This window comes from Scyliorhinus torazame, chromosome 14 (genome assembly GCF_047496885.1).
Source record: "Scyliorhinus torazame isolate Kashiwa2021f chromosome 14, sScyTor2.1, whole genome shotgun sequence".
Lineage (NCBI taxonomy): Eukaryota > Metazoa > Chordata > Chondrichthyes > Carcharhiniformes > Scyliorhinidae > Scyliorhinus > Scyliorhinus torazame.
In genome coordinates this window covers 76,980,926-77,006,805 of record NC_092720.1, presented here as the reverse complement: position 1 = coordinate 77,006,805, position 25,880 = coordinate 76,980,926, and the positions used below count along the sequence as shown (strand labels likewise).

The window sequence follows — 25,880 nt, the reverse complement described above, 5'->3', positions numbered from 1 at the left end:
ACATATTTCCATACTTAACAAGAAGAAATGCAAGATTGAAAGCTGCAGTATGGCTGGAGCTTAAAAGTTGAGATAACTAAATGTAATCTTCAGAAATTCTTTTGACTAATGAACAGATTTTGTGGAACACAATGCATGAATGCATTCTCATTACTAAATATTCACATGGTGATGTGTATTGTGTAATGTTTTACATTAAAAATACTTCACTAATCTTCGTTATAGTACTTCTTTGAGAGTTTATTAAAGCAAGTACAGTATATGATTATTTTTGTGTGAATTATATTCTATTAAAACTTGACAAAATTAAATGTATAGAAATTCATAAAAGTGAGCAATCAGTGTGTGAAATGTGAATGCTTACAATTTTTATTTGATGGAATTTTTTAAATCTATGGAGAATATTTAATTCTTCAAGATTGCTATTACTTCAGCTGAAAATATTAGGAACGTAGGGGCAGGAGTGTGCCATTCAGCCTCTCGAGCCTGTCTTGCCATTCCTTGAGATCATGGTTGATCTGAGAAACCCTCCCAAATGTGGAAAATTTCCCCTACCTGGGGAGACACCTCTCATCTAAGGCTGACATTGATATGGAGATCCAATCCACGAGCACCGCCTTCCAATGCTTCCAAGATGAGAGTCTTCGATGACCGCGACATCCGTGTTGGTATAAGATTCTCGTGTATAAGGCAGTCATCCTCCCAACTCTTTTATACAGCTCAGAAATTTGGACTATGTACAAATGCCACCTCGAGGCCCTGGAGAGGTACCATTAACACTGTCTGAAATGGATTCTCCACATCAGCATATCAGTTGGGAGGACAGTCGTACTAACATCAGTGTTCTTGAAGGAGGCAAGAGAAGCAGCATCAAGGCTATGATGATCCAAACCCAACTCCGCTGGGCTAGCCACACACTTAGGATGCCAGAGACCCAACTGTCAAACGCTCCCAAACAAGAGGAAGATAAAGGAAACTCTTCAAAGACACCCTGAAGGCTTGCCTCACAAAATGCAACATAGACATCAATGCTGAGAAACCCTTGCTCGGAAGAAACTACCTGGAAGACCCTCTTGATTGAAAGGACACAATTCTTCAAGAACACCAGACGGCAAGTGGAGGTCTGGAAAAGGAGCCTGAGAAAGGAATATCCGAGATCTTGAGCCCAAGGACCAATCCCTTCTCCCGGAAACACTGGCCAAGCGTGTTGTCGGAGATGCGGTTCTAGGATCGGGCTCAACAGCCACAGAAGGACCCACAGGACACATGACAAGTACCACGGAGAGTCCAAGGTGGAAAATCCTACTTGTTAGTGAGTGATCGTCAAAGAAGAAGAAGATTGATCTGAGACCTAAGTCCATGTACCCGCTTTGTCCCATATTCCTTAACCTTGGCTAACAAAAACAATCTCAGTTTTAAAGTTACCAGTTGATCTCTCACCAATGCCATGTACGGAAGAGAGTTTCAAACTTCTTTCCCATTTTGGTAAAAAAGTGGGGTTTTGTGATTTCCAGGTCATTTATGTCCTTCCTGCTAAGACCAATATATTCTTGCAAAGATGTGGGGTGGAATTCTCCACTTGAGAGACTAAGTGCTGGTGCAAGGACTAAATCCCAAATATACTGTGGGCAGCACGGTAGCATTGTGGTTAGCGCAATTGCTTCGTGGCTCCAGGGTCCCAGGTTCGATTCCAGCTTGGGTCACTGTCTGTGCGGAGTCTGCACATCCTCCCCGTGTGTGCGTGGGTTTCCTCCGGGTGCTCCGGTTTCCTCCCACAGTCCAAAGATGTGCAGGTTAGGTGGATTGGCCATGCTAAATTGCCCTTAGTGTCCAAAATTGCCCTTAGTGTCCAAAATTGCCCTTAGTGTTGGGTGGGGTTACTGGGTTACGGGGATAGGGTGGAGGTGTTGACCTTGGGTGGGGTGCTCTTGCCAAGAGCCGGTGCAGACTCGATGGGCCAAATGGCCTCCTTCTGCACTGTAAATTCTATGATACTGCGTGGACGAAAGCGGTGCTGGTCCTGGAGCGATTCAGGTCACGTTAATGGGCTAGCATCGGTGCCACTTAGAACTCGCGCAATTCCAATGCATGTCGACCCTTGTGCTGGAGCATGCCCATCCCGTTGGTGGGTTGGCTGGGGCCAGAAGGTACCTCCGGGGGGGGGGGGGCATGGGCTTGGGGTGCATCCATGCGAACCATGGCACTAAGTTCCCAGTAGGCAATCAGGGCGTGCGCAGTCACATGGCTGCCTTTCAAGTTGCAGTAATGCCGGTCCATGCCCAGCCACCCTGACTCCACAGGCCCACCTCCTAGCTGCCCCCTGCTACCACCCCAACCCCCAGCCTTGACAGATGCCCCCGGGCCAGTGGCACAATTGTTAGGATACTATAGCGATGTTGGACACTGTTTCCCCTCCCATACCTTCCACGGTCATGGCGCCTGTTTTCCGATTTTAAATACCACAAGTGAACCTCGCCATCGGTAATTCCTCCTGGCAGAGGCGGAGCATCACGGAAGGTCCGGAAAATGCTGGGTCAGCTAGCTAGTGATATGCCAACGGCGTTTGCCGTACCATTTGCATGTCCACACAAGCATATGGCGTAGAACGCCTTCATGCTGTCGTCGAGGGACTGGAACATGGCATTCCGTTTGGTGCCCGGTGACAATCCCTTTATTTTCGGCAAACGCAAATTATCTACCCGATCATATTTCATGATTCTGGCGGCGCTGGGCGGAGAACCCCACCTCTGGTGCCCAGAACTGCTTGCAGTACCCGAGGTGTGGCCTAATGTTTTGAATGTGGTAATATTTGTGGTACTTTTCATAGATCCTCCCACAATCCCAATTCATGTAAAAATAAATAATGTTGCTTTTTCACATTTACTGAAAATTGGAAAGAAAAATGTAAATGATCTCTGTCACATCATCAAAAAGTCCAATTAACTGCTAGCCAATTAGTATTAACTTGGGACTCACAAAGATTTGACAATAAAGACATAAAAGAAAGGCAAAGCTATAGTTTTCATAAACATTGACAAATCTGGATTAGTTGGGTAAGAACAACTTTTCATGGTAAATTGGAATCCGAGATGTTCAACAATTCATCTGCTAAAGACCACTGTAATGCATGCGTGAATTGTGCCTCCTGCGTCACACACGTTCCTCTTCAGCCAATGTAACATTGTTCTTTTCCTCTGCTTATATAAAATGTTTTATAACCACAAAGCCTTCAGATGCAAAACATAAAGTTCTTCACTATTATCAAGTCTCCCATAATTAGTTGAACGTTTGGGCTCATGACCAATAAAACCTGGTTACTCTGTACCAAATGGCCATGGCTTTCAGCCTCAGCTCAGGATTTGAGCCCATAATCTACACCAGCATTTCAGTGCCACACAGTTGCATTGTCCTTTGGTTGAGATGCAGAATCCTGTTAGCCTGTTCAAATAATTATCCATGACATTGAACAAACATGTTCTACCCGAATGTACTTGTCAACACCACCAAAAAGCTGATTATCTGGTCAGTTTACCCATTTTTATTTGTGGTACTTTGTGTGAAATTTGGTTGTGGGAGAAAGAAAATTGTAAGTCTTGGTTGTCACCATGGTGTTCTTTGGGAGCATTAGTCACAGATTATTTTGCCAATAGTGTAATTATCCTTGCTCTTTATAAAGTGAGAATAACAGAAAATATATTTTTCAAAATGGAATTTTATCTCACCTTGATTCAGAAGGAAGAAATACAAAAGAAAGTTTGTCATTCATTTTGAGTAAACCAACAAAAAATCTTTCTCTGCCTTATTAAACTGTAAGCTAGTTAGCATTGACTCAGACAGATCACTCTCACCTCTGAGCTAGACAGTTGCAGGTTAAAGCCAAATTCTGTAAACTGGCGCATGCTGTGTCGACGTATTGAGGGAGGGAGTGCTGCATTGTTGAAGGTTGGCTGAGACATTATAGCACAGCCCATATGTCCTCTCAGATGCAAATGATCCAATGGCGTTATTCACAGAGGATCATGGGGCGCAATTCTCCCATTGGGAGACTAAGTCCCGATGCCGGAGTGAAAACCCGAGTGTTTCACTCCGGCATTGGAGGCCGTTCCCAGCCCCCTATTCTCCCGCCCCCGGGGGGCTAGGAGCGGCGCCAGGTCATTTTCACGTGGCGGGTTACGCGGTGCCGCATAAATGACGCGACCTGTGCCGCGTAAATGACGTCACCCCCACATACGCGGATTGGCCGGCGCCAACCCGCGCATGCGTGGTTGCCGTCCTCCCCACGGCCACCCCGCAAGAAGATGGCGGATCGATCTTGCGGGGCAGCGGAGGAAAGGAGGTCCTCCTTCAGAGAGGCCGGCCCACCGATCGGTGGGCACCGCTCGCGGGCCAGACCCCTTTTGAGCTCCCCCCAATGCAGGAATCCCCCTCGCCCCCCCCACAGGCCACACCCCCAGCGTTCCCACGCTGTTCCCGCCGGCAGCGACCAGGTGTGGATGGTGCTGGCGGGAACCTGTCTTGTTGGGCAGGCTGCTCGGCCCATCCGGGCTGGAGAATCGCCACTTGCCCATTACCAATGGCAAGCGGCGATTCTCTCAGTGGCCAGCGGTGACTCGCGCCGCGCCCGTTTGGGGGGGGGGGGAGAATCGCGTGCGGGCGTCGGGACAGCGTGGCGGGACTCGTGCGGCGCCCGGGCGATTCTCCCACCCGGCATGGGGGGGGGGAGAATTCTGCCCATGGTATCCTGTTGGCATATTGTCCAGATATATTACCCTTCTAACAGCACCAAAAACAGATGATCTTGTCATTTATTTAATTGCTTTTTGTGGGGTCTTGCTGTGCACAAGTTGACTATTCCATTTATCTATATTACAGTGATGACTACACAGTAATTCATAGACTTGAAGCACTTTGGGAGATCCTAAGGATGTGAACAACGCAATATAAATGTAAGTTATTTTTAATTTATCAAAGGGATACAGTTAAAAGAGACGCCACACTTGTGTTTGAGGGCTGTTGTGAAATGCGAACACAAGTTGAAACACTGACAATCTGCTGATGGGTAGCACTTATGAAAATGAGCTATTAGGAATTTTCCTACCTGCAATCGTGGGTTATTGTAAGTCTAATGCATTTTGCATGACTTTAATTTGAACTTAGCTGAGCCTGTCAGTTTTTCTGGAGATGGCTCGTGTGTTGGATAAGTATTGGACAGGGCTGCAGCTTGGAAGCCACACTGACACAGTAAGGAGTGGGCACGCTGTGTGCTTCGGCAGGCTGTAAAGGACAGTGGCTGTACAAACTCTGAAAAAGTTTGCTGTGACTGACAATCCAATGGTAAACGCTGTTACAGTATGTAATTTTAATAAAAACCTATCTGAGGTCACAGGAAGTTGATGTTTACTCCTTTTCTGAAGGGACAGCCTTGCAGTGTCATGGGCATTCTGTTAGCCAGGGCGTCTGGCCAGCATTCAGCCCATCAGGTGATACAGCTGAGATTATTACATTACTAACCTGTCACTTATGTTCAGCTTAAATGATCCTATTTGCCTCAGGCAAAAGCTTCCCGCCCACGCTGAGGTTCCTGGAAATGTGTGTCAACTGCAAATAGAAACTGCAGCAAAACAGGGGCATTGTTTAGAAGCAAATTGGCTCCATAATGTCCATTCCCTGGTGGGTTAATAATTTTAAATGTACTAATTAAGATAGCCGGTTCATAAATGCTGGAATGAGGCATATGGTGTATCCATGAATACTGATTTTAGTTGCCGTCAGAAGTGGCATTTAGCATTTAGAAAATGTGACTCTGAAGATCAAATTATTTCTTGCAACTCAAGGTTTTATTTTTAATTGTTACGGCCTGGAACTTCCGTGAAGTGGCAATTACCGTCGGATTGCTGCTCCGCTTGAACTTTTCCACCGGGCTCCACACTTCTTGCTGGTCTCCCAGGCGTAGCTTCTCCAGAAATGCAGAGGGCAGCATCCATTGAAGTAGTTCACTGCAGTGCTGTAGCGTCAGGCAGAATACAAGACACACCCTCTGTTTACGGCACGAGCTATCATATGGTAAGTTTAAATATCCAGTGTGAATGTTAGTGAGTGGGTGAGTGGATGAATGAGTGAATGGGTAAAGTGGCAGGATAGGTAGATGGTTGAGGTAATGGGTAAGTGGATAGGGTGGCAGGTAGATGAGGTGGCAGGTGGTTAGCCTGACCGGTGGGTGGGTCGGATGGCAGGTGGGTAGATGGGCAGAGTTGTGGGGGGTAGTCAGGGGTTGAGGTGGGAGGGGGATTCAGTGAGAGTTCTTAACAGTTCAGTTACCCAAGAGTTAAGCTAAGATTTTTCTGCCTGATGTTTTCAGGGTAACTTGTCAGTTATGTCCGTGGAACTGGCCAAAGTCTCTGACTCTGACTCAGATTTGGAGATTTTTTCGGGGTCGGTGTTGTGTTATGTACTCTGGGATAATACAGGCTGCAACTGGATGCAGCTTTAACTAAAAGATACTCCAGACCTTGAAATTAGTTCAATCTGATTTATTGAACCAGTAGCACAATTACCACAGTTCTCTATGAGTTTGACTCTCGGCTACCGAAGTGTGGTTACTCTGTCTGACTGAGCCAGACTAGCTCTTAGCCACGTGCTGGAGGTGTGATGCTGTAAATACACCCTGACTCACTCTGTAGATGTTCGTCAGTGGAAAGAGATGGAGTGTGAGCGCCTCGTGCCTTTATAGTGTGATACCACCCCTGAGTGTCCTGCCTGCTCATTGGTCATGTCCTGTTCTCTGTGTTCATTAGCTGCCTGTCTGTATATCATTATCTGCATGTCTGCATATCATGACAGTTGGGAGCAGGGGAATTGTCCATCAGAAGTTCAAACATAGCAGGCAATTCCCTCACATGTCAGTGCGATGACCCAGAGACTGGAAGCCTGGGCCTATGTTTTTCAAATAAGGCAGTGGTATTGCGCACCAGAATTCACAGCATCTCTTTATTTTTTTAGAAAAGCTCTTTTAAGGTACCATCACAAGTATTTTGTTATGCTATAATTTTCTATTAACTTGACCAAAAATCTTAGTGATTCAGTCCAATTTTTGCTCCACTATTCAACGAATCACAAAGCCTGAAGGAGATATTCCATAAATTCACCTGCTGTCTGTGTGTTAGTTGAAGGTGGTCTAACTGTGTTGATGCAAGATCAAGCTCATTTATATCTTGGTCTGATCTATTTAGTGGCGTTCACCTCTTGCTGATCAAGTTGCTTGTGAAAGGTTATCCCGGAATATCTTTCAACAAAAGTCCTGACCAAGATCAAAAACGAAGCGAGTTTTATTTATTAATGAAACGCTAATCTTCAGGGGCGATATGCCTATAGTGTGAAATAGCTATTTGTTTTGTTATTTACATCAAGTATAGACTGTTTTTGTTTGTGCTTATAGAAGAATTGGTTTCCAATAATTTGTGAATGGAGACCAAGAACAGTGGATGGTTATTGGCTCTCCCCATGCACCGGAAAAACTTGCACTTCTGACACATGACTCCTTTTGTAACTCCATCATCCGAACATCCACATGACCACCTGGTCTACATATTCTCCATTTAAATTGGGACAACTGGTAGTCGAGGTATAACAATGTAGGAGAATAGTCGCAAAGTATAGGCTACTTACACATCCAAAAGATGTAATGTTGGGTAATTTGGACATTCTGAATTCTCCCTCAGTGTATCCGAACAGGCGCCAGAGTGTGGCAACCAGGGGAGTTTCACAGTAACTTCATTTAAAAAAAAAAAATTTAGAGTACCCAATTACTTTTTTCCAATTAAGGGGCAATTTAGTATGGCCAATCCACCTAACCTGCACATCTTTGGGTTGTAGGGGTGAAACCCATGCAGACATGGGGAGAATGTGCAAACTCCAAACAGGCAGTGACCCAGGATCGAACCCGGGTCCTCAGTGCTGTAGACAGCAGTGCTAACCACTGCGCCACCGTGCAGCCCCCACAGTAACTTCATTGGTGTTAATGTGAGCCTACTTGTGACAATAACACTTATTATTATTATAAATGTTTACAATGTGCAAAATATTGATTGGACTATTACAGCTGGCCTATTGCTCATCAACTCTCCTCCACCCCCTACTGCCTTAAAATTAATTCCATTCGTAGACTAGTCCATCACATAGTCCTTGAAACCTTGGATTTGGTTAGCTTATACTCCCTGAGCATGTGATTGTACCAGTTGAATATGCTTGAGATTCCCTTGGTTTGGTGGCATCAGGTGCCCTTGCGGTGTACCCAGAGGCTGTTTAGCTTGCTGTATTGACCTCTGGAAGGACAACCATTTCCATTTGTGTGACAGGCCTGGATGCATGCGGTACAGTGGCGGTTGATGATAGTGTTTAAGCTAACTGCAGTAGCTGACGCCAGTGCCCTACATACTGAGCACCATCTGAGGAAGCAATATAGTTATTTGGCTGTGGGGTATGACCGTGTACACTGCGAATTTGTTGTGGCCACGTGTGGTTTGGTTCCTGACCGTATGACCAGGTGTGGCCAGGTTTGACAAAGTATGCAAGCATTTTGGTCATAATACCTCATTCCCCTTGGTCGCCCCTTCCGAAGGGAACCACAGTAGATATGTCACTCATTTTGGAATTTCATCTCGTTGTCTGTGACGTTTTCATCAGACACGAATGGGTCAATGTGGCAAAGCCCCTGTGCCATTCTCCCAACTCCTGATATCATGTAGAAGTATTACGTCCCAATAACTGATGATCAGGGATGAAGAACAGTGGATGTTTATGAACAGTAGCTGAGAAGCTCTTACATGCTGTGACCCTGCCCATGCTCCGGGAGAACCTCCGCCACTGTCCTGTGACCCCTTTTGTACGCGCATCATCCCAACATCAAAGTGATCACTGGTGTACAGTGCTTGTCATGATATACACCAGTATATCATGGTGCAGATACACACACACTAATGGCACACAGCAAGACCAATCAACACACACAACACCGCAGCCAATCACCAGTTAGAGCACACTCACGATAAAGACAGGGGACATCAGAGTTCCCGCTCATTCGGGATGCAGCTTCCTACAAGGACAGAGCTCACAGCGTACAGCACAGGTCCTCACCATGTGCTGAGTGCATAGACTGGCTCAGACAGGCATAGGTCTTTAGTTTAATCTAACATCGTGTTAACCCACAGTGAAGGTATGTTCAACAGTTTCTAACTTAATAAAATAATGTTGCACTATTTTAAGTGTTGGTGGCCTGTATGTGTTCCACGGATCCAGAACACCCAACACATCATGATACCAGGAGTTGAGGGATATTAGAACTTCTTCGACCTACCTGCAAGTGATCTGCCTTCCACCTTCATACAGATATCCTGCAAAATGGACAGCGTCCGCCCACCGCCTCCGCTCCGCATCACAGGTAACCTGGGGGCCAACTGGAAGATATTCAAACAACGCTTCCAGCTCTACCTGGAAGCCACAGACCGAGAAGATGCCTCGGACACCAAGAAGATCGGTCTCTTCCTATCCAAGGCCGGGGAACATGCCATCCTCATTTTCAATTCTCTCACCTTTGCTGTTGATGAAGATAAATCAAAATTCAAGACGGTCCTCCTCAAGTTTGACACTCACTGCAATATAGAGGTGAACGGAAGTTTTGAGTGCTACGTATTCCAACAGCGTTTACAGGGTAAGGATGAACCTTTCCAGTCCTTTCTCACCCACCTCCGCATCCTTGCGCAGTCCTGTAATTATGGGCCCACCTCCAACTCCGTGATACGCGACCAGATCGTTTTTGGTGTTCAGTCGGACCCCCTATGCCAGCAGCTCCTCAAGGTACAGCAGCTCACCCTAGCGACCGCCATCGAGACCTGCGTGCTACACGAACATGCCACTAGTCGGTATTCCCACATCCAAGTGGCTGGAACGGCGCGGCAAGGTCCCCACGAGGCAGAACGGGTCCAAGCAATCGAACAACTCCAGGGCCTCAGCCTGGATGAGGGTGGCCATTTTGCGCGCTTTTCGCGGACTCCCGCGCTTGTGCGCACCGAATGAGGGGACGGCGATGGCGACGAACGTACTGCGCAGGCGTGCACCACGTATGGCTGCACCGCACATGCGCGCTGGCGCAGCGAATGTACTGACGCTACAACGTGCGGCAACTGCGGCTCCGCCCACTTAAAGCGGCAATGCCCTGCCAAATCCCGACAATGCCTGAGATGTGGCAGACTTGGACACTCTGCTGCTTTATGCAGATCAGCTCGGCCTGCCAATTCGTATCGCTCCGGCCAGACTCACAGGAATGTTTGGGCCATTCAACCCACGGTTACCGAGTCCGATGCGGACCTACTACCCGATACTGACACCGAGGACCCGAAGACACCTTTTCGAATCGGTATCGTTACAAAAAACAAGGTGTCCCCGAACCCAAGAACCCAGCCTCTATCGGTATACAGCATCGATCCAGACAGTGAGTGGTGTGCCACCCTTACGGTCAACCGGTCCCAAATACGATTCCGCCTGGACACTGGTGCCTCCGCCAATCTCATTGCGTGGTCTGACCTCCAAAGCCTTTGTGTCAAACCAGCCATCCTCCCATCAGCCTGCCAGCTATTAATTATAATGGCAATGCCATTGCTGCCAGCGGCTCGTGTCAGCACGAAGTGACGCACAAGTCACGCAAAGCCATCCTTCCTTTGAAATCATGAGCTCCTTGAAAGAATTCCTGCTTGGCGCGCAGGCATGCAAGCTGTTGAACCTAGTTCCGAGAGTTCACTCTCTCTCTCCTGCTGAAGCGTCTGCCTTTCAGGACACCGACTTCAAGGCGCAGCTCGACGCCATTATCAACCAGTACCACAAAGTCTTCGAGGGCATGGGCACGCTCCTGTACACCTACAAGATTTTATTAAAACCGAATGCCACGCCTGTGGTGCACGCACCTCGCAGTGTCCCAGCACCCCTTAAGGAACGCCTCAAGCAGCAGCTGCAGGACCTCCAGAACCAAGGAGTGATTTCCAGAGTCACGGAACTGACCGACTGGGTCAGTTCCATGGTATGTGTAAAAAAGCCTTCCGGCGAATTGAGAATTTGCATTGATCCCAAGGATATAAATCGCGATATCATGAGGGAGCATTATCCAATTCCCAAGCACGAAGAGCTCACATGTGAGATGGCTCGCGCCAAGCTCTTCACCAAACTCGACGCCTGAAAAGGATTCTGGCAAATCCAGCTCGATAAATCCAGCAGGAAACTTTGCACATTTAATACCCCCTTTGGCAGATATTGTTACAACAGGATGCCGTTTGGGATCATATCTGCATCAGAAGTGTTCCATAGGATTATGGAACAAATGATGTAAGGCATTGAAGGTGTTCGCGTCTATGTCGATGACATAATCATTTGGTCCACCACCCCGCAGGAGCATGTTAGTCGCCTCCAGCGCGTATTCAGACGTATACATGAGCATGGCCTCCGCCTCAACAGGGCCAAATGCTCTTTTGGTCAGATGGAACTCCAGTTCCTCGGGGACCACATCTCCCAATTGGGTGTGCAGCTGGATGCCGCCAAGGTAGCTGCCATCACAGCTATGAAAACACCAGAGGACAAGAAGGCGGTCCTACGATTTCTGGGCATGGTCAATTTTTTAGGGAAATTTATCCCTAACCTCGCCTCTCATACCACGGCTCTCAGGAACCTGGTCAGTAAGACGACAGACTTCCAATGGCTCCATGCCCATGAACGCGAATGGAGAGAACTCAAAGCATAACTGACCACGGCCCCTGTCTTAGCTTTCTTTGATCCAGCAAAGGAGACCCAAATTTTGACCGATGCCAGTCAATCCGGCATTGGGGCAGTGCTCCTTCAATGTGATGAGGCCTCATCATGGGCCCCCGTTGCATATGCGTCACTTGCGATGACCCCCACAGAGCAGCGCTACGCGCAGATAGAAAAGGAGTGCCTTGGCCTTCTGACCGGTGTTGTTAACTTTCACGATTATGTCTACGGACTTCCTCAATTCACCGTCGAGACCGACCATCACCCGCTGGTCAATATAATACAGAAAGACTTGAATGATATGACGCCTCGCCTCCAGCGTATTCTTCTCAAGCTCCGGCGATACGACTTCCAGCTGGTATACACCCCAGGCAAAGACCTCATCATTGCTAACGCTCTCCCCAGGGCAGTCAACACTCCATGTGACCCAGCGGGATTTGTCTGCCAGGTTGACGCCCATGTGGCATTCTCGGCCTCCAATCTACTTGCCATGGATGAACGCCTCGCCCAAATACTGCTTCTCTGCACCAGGCACCTTCCCATGTAAATAGCTTAGTTCTCATGTGCGTAGTCCTGTAAATACGTCTTCGCACCCCACACGTAGTTAGAAACATTCTCACCATACATTATTTATTGCCACACACATACATTCTTTTATAAAAGGGGGGATCTCATGATATACACCAGTATATCATGGTGCAGATACACACACACTGATGGACACACAGCAAGACCAATCAACACACACAACACAGCAACCAATCACCAGTTAGAGCACACTCACTATAAAGACAGGGGGCATCAGAGTTCCCGCTCATTCGGGATGCAGCCTCCCACAAGGACAAAGCTTACAGCACAGGTCCTCACCATGTGCTGAGTGCATAGACTGGTTCGGAGAGGCATAGGTCTTTAGTTTATTCTAACATCGTGTTAACCCACAGTGAAAGTATGCTCGACAGTTTCTAACTTAATAAAATAGTGTTGCACTATTTTAAGTATTGGTGGCCTGTATGTGTTCCACGGATCCAGAACACCCAACACATCAGTGCTAATCTCTTAATTCTATTTCTTATGATTTGGACCTAATGTAATGAGTAATACCAATTTTTATTTTACCTGCCACTATTATTAAACAGCTTCTTCAAGGTGCCAAGGTGACCAATTGCTTTCACTTAGCCAGTTATGCTTTGTCACTAACTGCCAAAAGTTCAAGTTAGAGCTAACTAGTCTGTCATGTCTTGTTTGTTCCCTTTCTTTTGTCTCGTTACGTGCTTTAGGTGCTGGGATTGGAAATGTTCGGTTGAGGCAAAAGATCATCCATGATTGCATTGAATGCAGGGTGGAGCAGACTCAAGGGGACATTGGGTCTACTCCTTCTATTTCTTATTCTTATGTTTATTTGTTCAACAAAGACCAACAAGGCTGATACACTTTTTCATCTAATAGCTGTGAGGGGCTTGTATGCTTACAATTATGCTGAAATTCTGTCTGGTCCCTGCCATGAGCAACTTGATCACAAGGATGGTAGACAGATTCAACCACCTGGAAGTGGCATGTTAAAAATCTCCACCCTTGAGCTGTGTCTTTGGCCTAGATTTTACAAAATTAATATACTGGAAGTTGAGAGATTTTTCCAACTAATCACTGTGAGGTACGTCGCATAAATAGGGAAGTGTCTCATTCAGGTCTACGTGGAAATCCTCATTGATATTGTCAGAGTCTCATTAGTTTAGATTTGAAATCTCCTGCTTGAAATACCACATGCTGTTGTGAACAGTAGGGAGATAGATCACATGATCACCTTCTCAATAAAGCCAATATTCTTTTGCAGGAATTGAGCCAGTCATTGGCCTATTTATCTTCTGGAATAGAATCTCCTAAACGCTCACATGGTTTTATTTCCTCTAATTCAGAGACTTGTGTGTAAAAACAAAGCAATGGGGAGGATTGTAACTCAATTTATTGATGGAATCAAAAGCTAATTTTTTAGCTTGCTGGAACTGACCATCGTTTGACCCAAACTGAAGGTGCTAATGATGGAACCTCACAGAGATATTGCAGGTAAAGGGCCACTTGTTGTCTGATTCCAGTCAGGGAAAACTCTCAACATCTGGAAAAGACTTTGAACTTCAAAGTTTGCGGTGTTAAATTAAAGTTTGTCTTTTCATGTCAGTGTAATATTTTTAAAAATCCCTTTTAGGATTTTAAAATGTTGCAACTCTGTTGACTCTTGAATATTGTTGTGTCAAGATCAATTATCGAGCAGTTTTCACAGCTTGTCACTATTTTTTTGTGGGAAACATTTTTTTGTGGGATGCGGCATACTTAAAAGTGCTGAATTTATGAATGATACATTAAGCCTTACCTTCATCTGCATGTTTAGTCTATGGCTTGAAATTATTCTCCATAATCTTGTGCCTGATTCAGTTTGAACTCTGAATTTGTGGTTCCTCTAAAAGTTCACAAATGTATCCATTAACTAAACATTGGATAAGTAAGGTTTCTAAATCAATGTGTTGTATTTTATAATTGGCCATGATGCCAAATCTCATATTCTCTCTAAAATTGCTTACAGATATCATTTGCTCTCAGCAATTATGAAGTTTTGTTATTTTATTTATGTGCTGCTCTGCGTTTAGAGTTTGCCGTGTATTTTGTGAATTTATGAGTATCCTAATTGAAGGTGGACTATCTGGTTAACCAGTTGATATGCTGTGTCTGATTTGTCCAAATATGATTTGCTTGGGATACTTTCATTCAGTCGTTAGGATTGTGACCACTTGATTATGTGTAACTGGTAATGATTTGAATTGCTCAGCCATTTATGCAGCCTCAGCAGATGTCCATGACAAGTCACTTGTTTTTGTTTTCTAAGCCGAGAAAATAGATTTGAGCTTATAAAAAGCACTCTTTATACATATGGCTGACGTCTGAGATATTTTTCACCAGTAAACTGATTGATAAAATACCCTCATTCTACACTATTCTCTTTTGCTTGGGAGAAGGAAACCGCGTGGTATAATTCACAAATATTAGAAAAGAATGGAAAATGTCATTATAGTTTTCACTCTATTTAATAAGAATGTAGTGAAATTTAAAATATCTTTATAAAGAGCTTAGTAATAGTTTCACGACACAAAGGAAATCTTCCCCACTTGTATGTGAGAGTTAGGATGTAGTCATTCCCTGTAATGTTCTCTATTTTATTGTTTGCCATCCTGAGTAAATCGTGCTGATTTTTGTTGAAGTTTGTAAGTCTACAAACTGCATGTGAGCGAATCCCCTTCAATGCTTGTAATGCAGTAATATCCAATTATCTTTTTAGTGCTATCTGCTATTTTGATTTGCTACTCTGATACTCTGGAATGGTTTGCTTTATTGGTCCTGCTTCCTTGCTACTTTTCTCCTTTCCCACAAAAGGCTACTCGAAGCCAATTTCTTGCTAATTCTCCCAGTGGTTTGATCAGTAGTTTTTGAGGTGAAGCCTTCTTTTCTTCTGCCTCAAACTTGTATTGTACTTTGTGGTTCAACATGTTAAATATTTGTTTTTTGACTGTAAGGTTGCCTGTGAATACAACAAAGATGGTATGCAGCTTCCAAAACAATTCAGCAATACAAAATGTTTTCTGTCTAGCTATAAGAAAAATCTTTCATATTTGGTGTATTGGTTAAGGTTGCAGCTTGTATTGCTGTGATGAACGGTTACTGCCTTATCATCATGTAAGGTGATGTCCCCTTTAAGACCGGGCTTGGAACCCTGGGGACTCCGCCTCTGGCTCCGCCCATCTGTGAGCCATATATAAAGGGCTGCCTTGTGGGCTGTTTAGCAGTTAGCACATGTCTCAGCTCTAGCATAGCTCTTAGTCTAATAAAGCCTTCTTTACCATTTGAACTCTAAGCGTCGTTATTGCGGGTACCTCAATTTATTAGACTAAACTAGATTCAGGATGGACTAAAACCGGAGAAGCTCAACCTGGAAGCACGGACTCCAGAGGCGAAGGAAAGTTTTAAATACTGGCTGCGGTGCTTCGAGGCCTACCTGGACTCTGCAGAGACTCCCATCCTGGGGCCACGCAAGCTGCGCCTACTCCACGCCCGGGTGAGTCACAGAATCTCCGCCATACTCGGAAAGGCGCCGACTTATGAAGAGGCGGTCGAGTTACTCCGCAAGCGGTTTGTCAAGCCCATCAACGAGGTACACGCCCGGCATCTGCTCTCTACCTGCCGGCAGCGCTCGGGGAAATCGCTAGACGAATTCATCGAGAAACTCACTGCGCTTGCCAGGGACTGTGACCATCAGGATGTGACAGGGGAAGTCCATATGAACCTGCACATCAGAGACGCTTTTGTGTCCGGCATCCGCTCGACCTACATCTGGCAGCGGCTGCTCGAAAACTGGGTAAAAGACCTCCAGGTCACACTAGCGCTCGCCTCCTCGCTGGAGGTGGCCTGACATAACTTGGGTACGTACCCCGCGGACTCTGAGAGCCCCTCCCGGACTTCCTCCGACTCAGCCGTATTACAGGCCTGCGCCACGCGGCGACCCGCTCACCATGGGGGCATACTGTGCTACTTCTGCGGGCAGGGCCAGCATCCACGCCCACGCTGCCCAGCCCGCTCCGCGATCTGCAGCGACTGCGGGAAGAAAGGGCATTTTGCGAGGGTCTGCCTGGCCAGACCCAGGGGCCAGGAAAACAAAGAACAGCCGGCCCGAAAATCAGGCTCTCAGGCCCGCAGGCCTCGCAATGCGGCTGCGCACCGACCCGACACGCCCCCTTCTGACGCGTCATCAGCCTCGTGAGAATCATGGGAGCGGCCATCTTGGCGGCGGCCATCTTCTCGACCCGACACGTGCGACCGATGGTGGCGGCCATTTTACGAGTCCGACTCGGCTGAGGACTCCGACTACCCGCGAGTGGGAGCATTCACCCTCGACCAAACTCGGACAAAACACCTGCAGAACTCTATGATGCAAGTCCAGGTCAACGGGCGCGATACTGCAAGCCTCTTCGACTCCGGGAGCACGGAGAGCTTTATCCACCCTGAAACAGTAAGGCGCTGCTCCCTACACACCCATCCCGCATCCCAAACCATAGCCCTCGCATCCAGGTCCCACTCGGTACAAATCAAGGGGTAATGTATTGCGGATCTCTCGATCCAGGGTGCCAAATACCACCCATTTCAAATTTTATATCCTCCCTCACCTCTGTGCTACTTCTGCGGGCAGGGCCAGCATCCACGCCCATGCTGCCCAGCCCGCTCCGCGATCTGCAGCGACTGCGGGAAGAAAGGGCGTTTTGCGAGGGTCTGCCTGGCCAGACCCATGGGCCAGGAAAACGAAGAACAGCCGGCCCGAAAATCAGGCTCTCAGGCCCTCTGCTGCTCGGACTGGATTTCCAGTGCAGCCACCGAAGCCTGACACTGAAGTTTGGCGGACCCTTGCCCTCCCTCACGGTATGCTGTCTTGCGACACTGAAAGTCACACCCCCTCGCTATTCGCGAACCTCACTCCCGACTGTAAGCCCGTCGCCACCAGGAGCCGGCGCTACAGTGCCCAAGATATGGCTTTTATCATGTCAGAGGTCCAGCGTTTACTGGGAGAGGGGGTCATCGAGGCTAGAAACAGCCCTTGGTGAGCGCAAGTGGTGGTAGTCCGGTCCGGGGAGAAAAAACGGATGGTCGTGGATTATAGCCAGACCATAAACGGATTCACGCAGCTTGATGCGTACCCCCTTCCTCACATCGCGGAAATGGTAAATCGGATCGCCCAATACCGAGTCTTTTCCACGGTCGACCTCAAATCCGCCTACCACCAGCTCCCCATCCGACCAAAAGACCGCCCCTATACTGCCTTCGAAGCAGCCGGCCGGCTCTTCCACTTCCTCAGGGTCCCCTTCGGTGTCACAAATGGGGTCTCCATCTTTCAAAGGGCGATGGACCAAATGGTGGATCAGTACAGTTTGCGGGCTACATACCCGTACTTGGACAATGTCACCATCTGCGGCCATGACCAGCAGGACCATGACGCTAACCTCAAAGTTCCTCCAGACCGCCCGAGCCCTTAACCTGGCCTATAACGAGGACACATGCGTTTTCCACACCACCCGGCTAGCCATCCTCGGCTATGTCGTGGAAGACAGGGTCCTCGGTCCCGACCCCAACCGCAGGCACCCCCTTAATGAACTCCCTCTCCCCCGCAGCCTCAAGGCCCTCAAACGGTGCTTGGGGCTTTTCTCTTATTACACGCAGTGGCTCCCCAAGTATGCGGACAAAGCCCGCCCACTCATAAAGACCACCATTTTTCCCCTCTCGGCTGAGGCTCAGTTGGCCTTCAACCGCATCAAGGCCGACATCATCAAGGCCCGCTATTCACACGGTGGACGAAACCATCCCTTTCCAGGTAGAGAGCGATGCGTCAGACATCGCCCTGGCTGCTACCCTCAATCAGGCAGGCAGACCAGTAGCGTTCTTCTCCCGAACCCTCACCGCCTCCGAGATTCGACACTCTGCAGTCGAAAAGGAGGCACAAGCCATTGTGGAGGCTGTGCGGCGGTGGAGCCACTACCTTGCCGGTAGGAGGTTTACCCTCGTCACCGACCAACGGTCAGTCGCCTATATGTTCAATAACAAGCAACGGGGCAAAATAAAAAACGATAAAATTTTGAGGTGGAGGATCGAACTCTCCACCTACACGTACGATATCAAGTATCGTCCAGGGGAGCTCAACGAGCCCCCAGATGCCCTGTCCCGCGGCACATGTGCCAACGCGCAGCACGACCGCCTGCAAGCCATCCACAATGTCCTCTGCCACCCGGGAGTTAGCCGGCTCGTCCATTTTATCAAGTCCCGCAACCTACCTTACTCAACCAAGGAGGCCAAGGCCATGATCAGGGCCTGCCAGATCTGTGCGGAGTGCAAACCGCACTTCTACCGGTCAGACAAGGTTCGGCTCGTGAAGGCCTCGGGTCCCTTTGAGCGACTGAGTGTGGACGTCAAGGGGCCCCTCCCGTCCACCAATCGTTATGCCTATTTCCTCACCGTGACCGATGAGTTCTCCCGTTTCCCATTCGCCATTCCCTGCCCCGACATGACCTCAGCCACTGTGATTAAGGCACTGCACAGCATCTTCACCCTGTTCGGTTTCCCCGCTTATATCCACAGCGACCGGGGTACATCGTTCAAGAGCGGTGAACTGCTCAGCAAAGGCATCGCCTCGAGCAGAACGACCAATTATAACCCGCGGGGAAACGGACAGGTGGAGAGGGAGTACGCGACAGTGTGGAAGGCTGTCCTTCTGGCCCTGCGGTCGAGAAGTATCCCAACCACCCGCTGGCAGGAGGTCCTACCCATTGCCCTACACTCTATTAGGTCACTCCTCTGCACGGCCACGAATGAGACTCCTCACAACCAATTGTTTGTCTTCCCCAGGAAGTCTACCTCCGGGGTCTCGCTTCCACCTTCGCTGATGGCTCTGGGACCTGTTCTTCTCCGGAGGCACACGAGGAGCCATAAAACGGACCCCCTGGTCGAAAAGGTCCGACTGCTCCACGCCAACCCCAGTTACGCCTATGTTGAGTACCTCGACGGCAGGCAAGATACGGTTTCCCTCCGAGATCTGGCACCCGCTGGATCCCCCACCACAGGCGCCCCTTCCCGCGCCGCTCCCCTGTAGGACCCGGCGTCCCCTACAACACACCCCCTTCCGGCCCTATCCCCCATTGGTGAGCACCTACTGCGCGCTCCCCCTTGCGCCCCACCGTCGCCGGCACCGCTACCCCCGGCCCTGCCTACTCCCCCTGCCCCGACCCGGACCGAAGCTCCAACTGCTGTGCTCCCGGATGTGCCCTCAACCGGGACGTCCGTGCCCGCCGCACCACCGCCCGAACTGAGGAGGTCGATGAGGACGATCCAGCCACCGAGACAGATGGACCTATGCTGGCACTTCACCCCCGCAGGACTCTTTTTAAACGGGGTGAATGTGATGAACAGTTACTGCCTTATCATCATGTAAGGTGATGTCCCCTTTAAGACCGGGCTTGGAACCCTGGGGACTCCGCCTCTGGCTCCGCCCATTTGTGAGCCATATATAAAGGGCTGCCTTGTGGGCTGTACAGCAGTTAGCACATGGCTCAGCTCTAGCATAGTTCTTAGTCTAATAAAGCCTTCTTTACCGTTTACACTCTAAGCGTCGTTATTGAGGGTACCTCAATTGCTAACAGTCATTAAATTGCAGATGCCACGGTTATGAAATGTCAGTATGTGAAGAGCTGAAAAGAACATTCCGAATGACTGATTATCGAGTCAATACTGCAAATAATGGGCGGGGTGAGGGGGGGGTCAAGATTGAAAAACTTCTCCTGTATGACTGTTTTCACATTTTTCATTCTCACATAAACGTATCTCAACATTTTTCTCCCCTTAATCTCTCGATTCCCAAAGAGCCTCATTACGAGCTACAACTGAAGGAACCAATTAATGCTGGCAGTTAGGTATTGGTTTTGATGCACCAGAGACTAGCTGCTGACCCATTGCAGCATGAAAAACAGCACTGGGTTGCAGATATCCAAAGCTCACAGTGAAATGGCTATGGTGATAGTTGTGTTTTCCTTTGCAAATCCAATCCACTTCGTATCATGCATTGGTACACAAAGTGTATATGAGAGCTGATTGTCTCAAACCGGCAAGCCTTCACTAGTGTTCAAACAATCCAATTAACCTTTTGTATTACTACATTTTGTCAACTGGATCCCGTGTTCTGTTCAGCTGTCATTCTGCTGTTGTTGATTTCAGCAAAAAATTGTCGTTCCCTTTGAAATGCAGAGTGTCTGGAAAAAGACTATCTTCCTGTCTTTTATAGTTCCCTGGATGTTATGAGAACTAGGCTTGCTCTCTTAAACAAAAGCAGCTGAAGCCCAAGAGGGGCGAAGTGAGAAGGGGGATGGGGGCATTTGGTTTGAGGCAGTATATACTATGAAAACTTTGTCATGTCTTCTATGTATGTGGGAACCAGAAAATAAAGGAAATGTTGCCTTTGAAGCTGCATGATGGTGTATGTTGTTAAACTTGTGATGGCTTCTAGTTGACAAATGAGACCGTATACTATGAATATAAATGGGGAAATGCTTTCCCTTTCACAGGGGAAGTTTTATTTTTTAAAAGCTTGATAAATCTGGACTTTCTTTGGAAAGTTGCTTGTTAAATTTTTGAATTTTTGACCATATTTTATTGGATGGATTTTAAAAAGTGTTGCATTTAAATGTTCTGTGAATAGAATGCTCTCAAACATCAAGCTTAAAAAAATGATGTGAAAGCAAGGTGGTTGAAATACAAATTGTCATGATATTCAAACACACACATCATGATAGACACACCAACAGACAAATCAGAACACACAACACCACAACCAATGACAGAAAGATATAAAAGCACAGACACGACCCCCGGTGGTCAGTATTAGCTGCAGAGGAGAACCAGGACACATCTGTTGCCAAACACACTTAGGGAGACAGCACGTGCAGAGTATCCAGAACGAACTGTATTATAAGAGTTATAATAAAATAGAGTTGTACCACATACAACTGTGTTGGCTCATCTGTGCACCAGAGCACCCAACACCACACAAATGATCAAGGCCAGCCAAATATTCCAAATTCAAAAAAACAACAAACCATTTCCAGACGATTGTTGTAATTTGTGTCCACCCTTGAACCTGAGAAGTAACATTCTTTTATTGGAACTACTAAACAAGCGAAGGATTCTGTTCCCAAATGTGCAGCATGGGCCAATACATGAACAAATTTGAGATAATTTGTGTTAATGCAAATACTCTGCTGCTCTACTGAGCGAGCTCTCAGATTAATATGCTATAGTCGTCAAACCATATACATTTCATATCAGAATTTAGTCAATATATATTACATTTCCCTCGGCATACAGAGTATATCAATCTAAATTTAAGGCAATTTTGATTGTTGGTGTTATTTATTTTTATTGTATGTAATATATCTGTTCAGTAAAGTTAGCTTTCGATAGCTACTTTTACCTCAGGTTATTTATCCAACTTGGCAAAAAATCTACACTAAGGGCAATTCTTTCTAGGGTTGTGGGTCTGAAATTAGTTGAGAAGGTTTGTGGGCATTATGTTGGACAACCTTCAAATGGGAATAGGAGTCACACAGCGTGACTACCTTGCTCTGATCAATGTGATGTGGGCAGTTTGCCAACTCTGTGCTGCCTGCTCATCACCATGTTATTAGCATTGAGCCAACTGTGTTGTTGAGTGACTGCATACCTCAGAAGTGGGTTCAATATCATGAGAGGATGGTATGGATTAAATACAGCCCACACCTCTGAAAGAAGCAGGTGATTGAAGTCCTTGTACAAGTCATCTGACATGGAAAAAGTCTGAATAATGGCAAAACATGGGTGAGATTGTGCTGCACTGGAGGCCTTCATGGAGAAGGGGGAAGTGCAGTAACTGCAGAGGGCCAGGAGACTCTCCAAACAAATACTCGGAAGGCACGGGGATCAAATAACAATGGCAGTCAATGCCAAGAGTCAGGCCCCAAGGACCAGAATGCTCTGCTGAAAAGGTTTGGTGACAATCACGTGTGGTCAATTCATTCATCATTAAATGCCATATCCTACCAACTGCACCACTAACCATGTTGGTATTCTTCTAATTAGGTAAGACTACAGACTTGGAGCAAGCCATATCTGTCAACTGCTCGCCTCACACATTACTCAGTACACCACACCCATATCATTAATCTAAAATCTCGTTCAGGATTCAGATCTAACATTCATAACTGCACCACCCCTTCACACATTTAGCACTGCTGCAAGTCTCACAGCCATACCTCATTGCTTGTACATACTGCCAGACATTCAACCATGTCACCTACATCACCCAAACAGTTTGCATCACATTCACTGACACAATTCCTTCATTCATCCAGGAAAAGGTTGTGCACAATCAGAGGCAGTAGGTGTTAACCACTGGGGGGGGGGGGGGGGGGGGGAGATAAGCACACTTGCCTGTCCTAACCTCCTGGAGGAGATGAAGCTAATCATTATTGGAACCAGCATTACTGAAGCCCTGGCCAACATTTTGCCTGAAATTTAAAGATATCATATCCGCTTATCCTCCACCTCAAAACTTACTTGTCCCTTGACCCACAATCTCTCCTGATTTACAAGTGCAGATGGTCTAAACATGCACATTGTTAAGAACTTGGCTGAGGGTAAATGCTGAGCTGTTCAAATCTTAGAAGGGAAACTTGAAACAACTGCCACTACATTTCTGATTGCAGTTTGTATAGTATGAGGAGAGGTTTTGAAGCACAGACATTATGTCCCTGACTACTTGTAATGATTTTGTACAAAAGTAAATGTTAATTAAGAAATAGGAAAAAAAGCAATAAAATGGAATTATACTTAAGTATGATAAGAATGGCTTCACAGTACCAATACTCAAACAGTTCTGAACCATTTTAATTTAACGATCGACAGAGCTAATCTTTCCAATCTGTCCAGCAACAGCTTTTTGATTTTAAGATCTATAAAAGTCATGTAACTTTTGCTACATAGTAGCTTTAGTTCTCCCTTGTTGTTAACAGAGTTGGCTTTTCAAATCCAGCTTCGTTCACACTGCTTGTTTGGAGTTTAACCAGCATTTCTTGTTGTCTGCTGAGATACAAAGAGGCTACTCTCATATGTTTCAGCATCTCCTTAAATATGTTCTTTCCATTTGATCTCTCCATTGTCTCACTCGGTCTCTTTAGAACTGCTCACCCCAGAATTAATTGACTTAATCTCTTTCCTTTAGCTTTTAGAATTCATAAAAGTAAATTCACTTTATCCATACTTTAGCTTTCACACCTTGCACATCTTCTCCTTTGAATCAAACAATCCATTCAAATCTTTTCCTATTCTGTAACCAGCCTTACTAAATTAACTCGAGTAAGCATCTGTTTGGAAGTATTGCTCGGCTTCTTACCGTATCAAACTCACAGATTCACACACTACCTCTGTCTCTTGCCTTAATTACAACTCGCATACCCCAACAGTTTAAAAATGTGACCAAAATACGAGCAACAGAAAAATATTACAATTTCTTGAGTTTTCCTGACACATTTTCTTGACAACCTCTTGCTTCCTTCACTGCTCCTGTGATGACTTTAGCCTCATGTATTTTTCCTTTTCTTGAAGTGTCGTCACTGTTGTAATGGAGGAACAACAGCCAATATGTGCTCAGCAAGCCACCACAAATAGCAATACGATAATGACTAGATAATCTGCTTTTTGTGATATTAATTGAGCAAACGAACATACAAAATAGGAGCAGAAGTAGGCCAATCGGCCCCTCGAGCTTGCTTTCAATAAGATCAAGGCTGTTCTGTTTGTGTTTTTAATTCCACATTTCTTTCTACCCCAATAACCTTAATTCTGTTGCCTAACAAGAATCCACCTAGCTCTGCCTTAAATATTTTCATTGATCCACCTCCACTGCCTTCTGAGGCAGTGTGTTCCAAAGTTCCATAACCCTCTTGAGAGAAAAAGATTCTCCTAATCTCTGTCCTAAATGGGCAATCTCTAATTTAAAAACAGTACCCCCTAGTTCGGGACTCACCTAAAAGACGAAAAATCCTTTTAAAGTCGACCTTGTCAAAGCATTCAGGATTGTGTATGGTTATATGAAGTCAGCCCTCACTCTTCTAAATTCCAATGGAAACAAGCCCAGCCTGTCCAACCATTCCTCTTCAGACAGACCCACTCTGGTATAAATCCATTAAACCTCCTTTGAGACTTATTTGCATCCTTCCTTAAAAAGGAGCCAAAACTGCACACAGTATTCGAGGTCTGGTCTCACCACTGCCCTATATATAGGGGTAGCACGATGGTTAGCACTGTTGCTTCACAGCACCAGGGTCCCAGGTTCGATTCCCAGATTGGGTCACTGTCTGTGCGGAGTCTGCACGTTCTCTCCGTGTCTGCGTGGGTTTCCTCCGGGTGCTCTGGTTTCATCCCACAAGTCCCGAAAGACGTGCTGTTCGCTAATTTGGAGATTCTAAATTGTCCCTCAGTGTGCCTGAACAGGTGCAGGAATGTGGCGAATAGGGGCTTTTCACAGTAACTTCATTGCAGTGTTAATGTAAGTCTACTTGTGACAATAAAGATTATTATTAATTATTATTACATATCTGAAGCATAACATCCTTTTATGTTCTCGATCCCTCTGCACCTCTGAATTCTGCAGTCGTTCTGTTTTTTTTTTTACATTTAGAGTACCCAATTATTTTTCCCCCCCACAATTCTAGGGAAAATTTAGCGTGGCCAATCCACCTAATCTGCACACCTTTGGATTGTGGGGGGGGGGAAACCCACGCAGACATAGGGAGAATGTGCAAACTCCACACGGACAGTGACCCAGGGCCGGGATTTGAACCCGGGTCCTCAGCGCCGCAGTCCTAGTGCTAACCACTGCGCCAAATGCCGCCCTTGTCATTCTCAGTTTTAAGTAATACTCTGCTTCTTTATTCTTTCTGCTAAAGTGAACAAGTTCACATTTTCCCACATTATACTCCATCTGCCAGAATTTTATCTATTCACTCAAATTATCTTTATTGGTCTGCAACCTCCTGATGTTCTCTTCACAACATACTTTCCAACCTGTTATTGTGTCATCTGAAAATTGAACTATTATGCATTTTCTCCCCTCATCCAAGTCATTGATATATGTTGAGCCCCCAGAACCAACCCATGCGGGGCTGCACTCATCACATCTTCCCAGTCGGAAAAAGATCCATTTATGCATACTCTGTTTTCCGCCAGCCAGCCACCCAATCTTCTAACCGTGCTAATGTGTTCTCCCCTACACCATGACCTTTCATTTTCTGGAGTAATCTTTGATGAGGCACCTTATCAAATGCCTCTGGATATCCAAATACAGTATGTCTGGGGCTTCCCACGCATGTTACTCCTTCAACAAATTCCAATAAATGGATGAAACATGATTTTCGTGATTACCCTGAGTTTTTCTAAGTGCCTAGCTATGGGATTGGATATACTCGCTGGTGGGAAATTCCAGT

The 25,880-nt window shown here is 46.6% G+C and overlaps 1 protein-coding gene across 3 annotated transcripts in view; it reads left to right on the top strand.

The window, feature by feature from the left end:
- Positions 1–25,880, top strand: part of LOC140389824 (inactive N-acetylated-alpha-linked acidic dipeptidase-like protein 2) — a 1,491,575-nt gene that overhangs the window by 202,614 nt on the left and 1,263,081 nt on the right. For all 3 annotated transcript variants that reach the window (XM_072474375.1, XM_072474373.1, XM_072474374.1), the window contains one exon: positions 4,873–4,946. The gene's annotated coding sequence lies outside the window, so the exon portion shown is untranslated. The remainder of the gene's footprint in view (positions 1–4,872; positions 4,947–25,880) is intronic.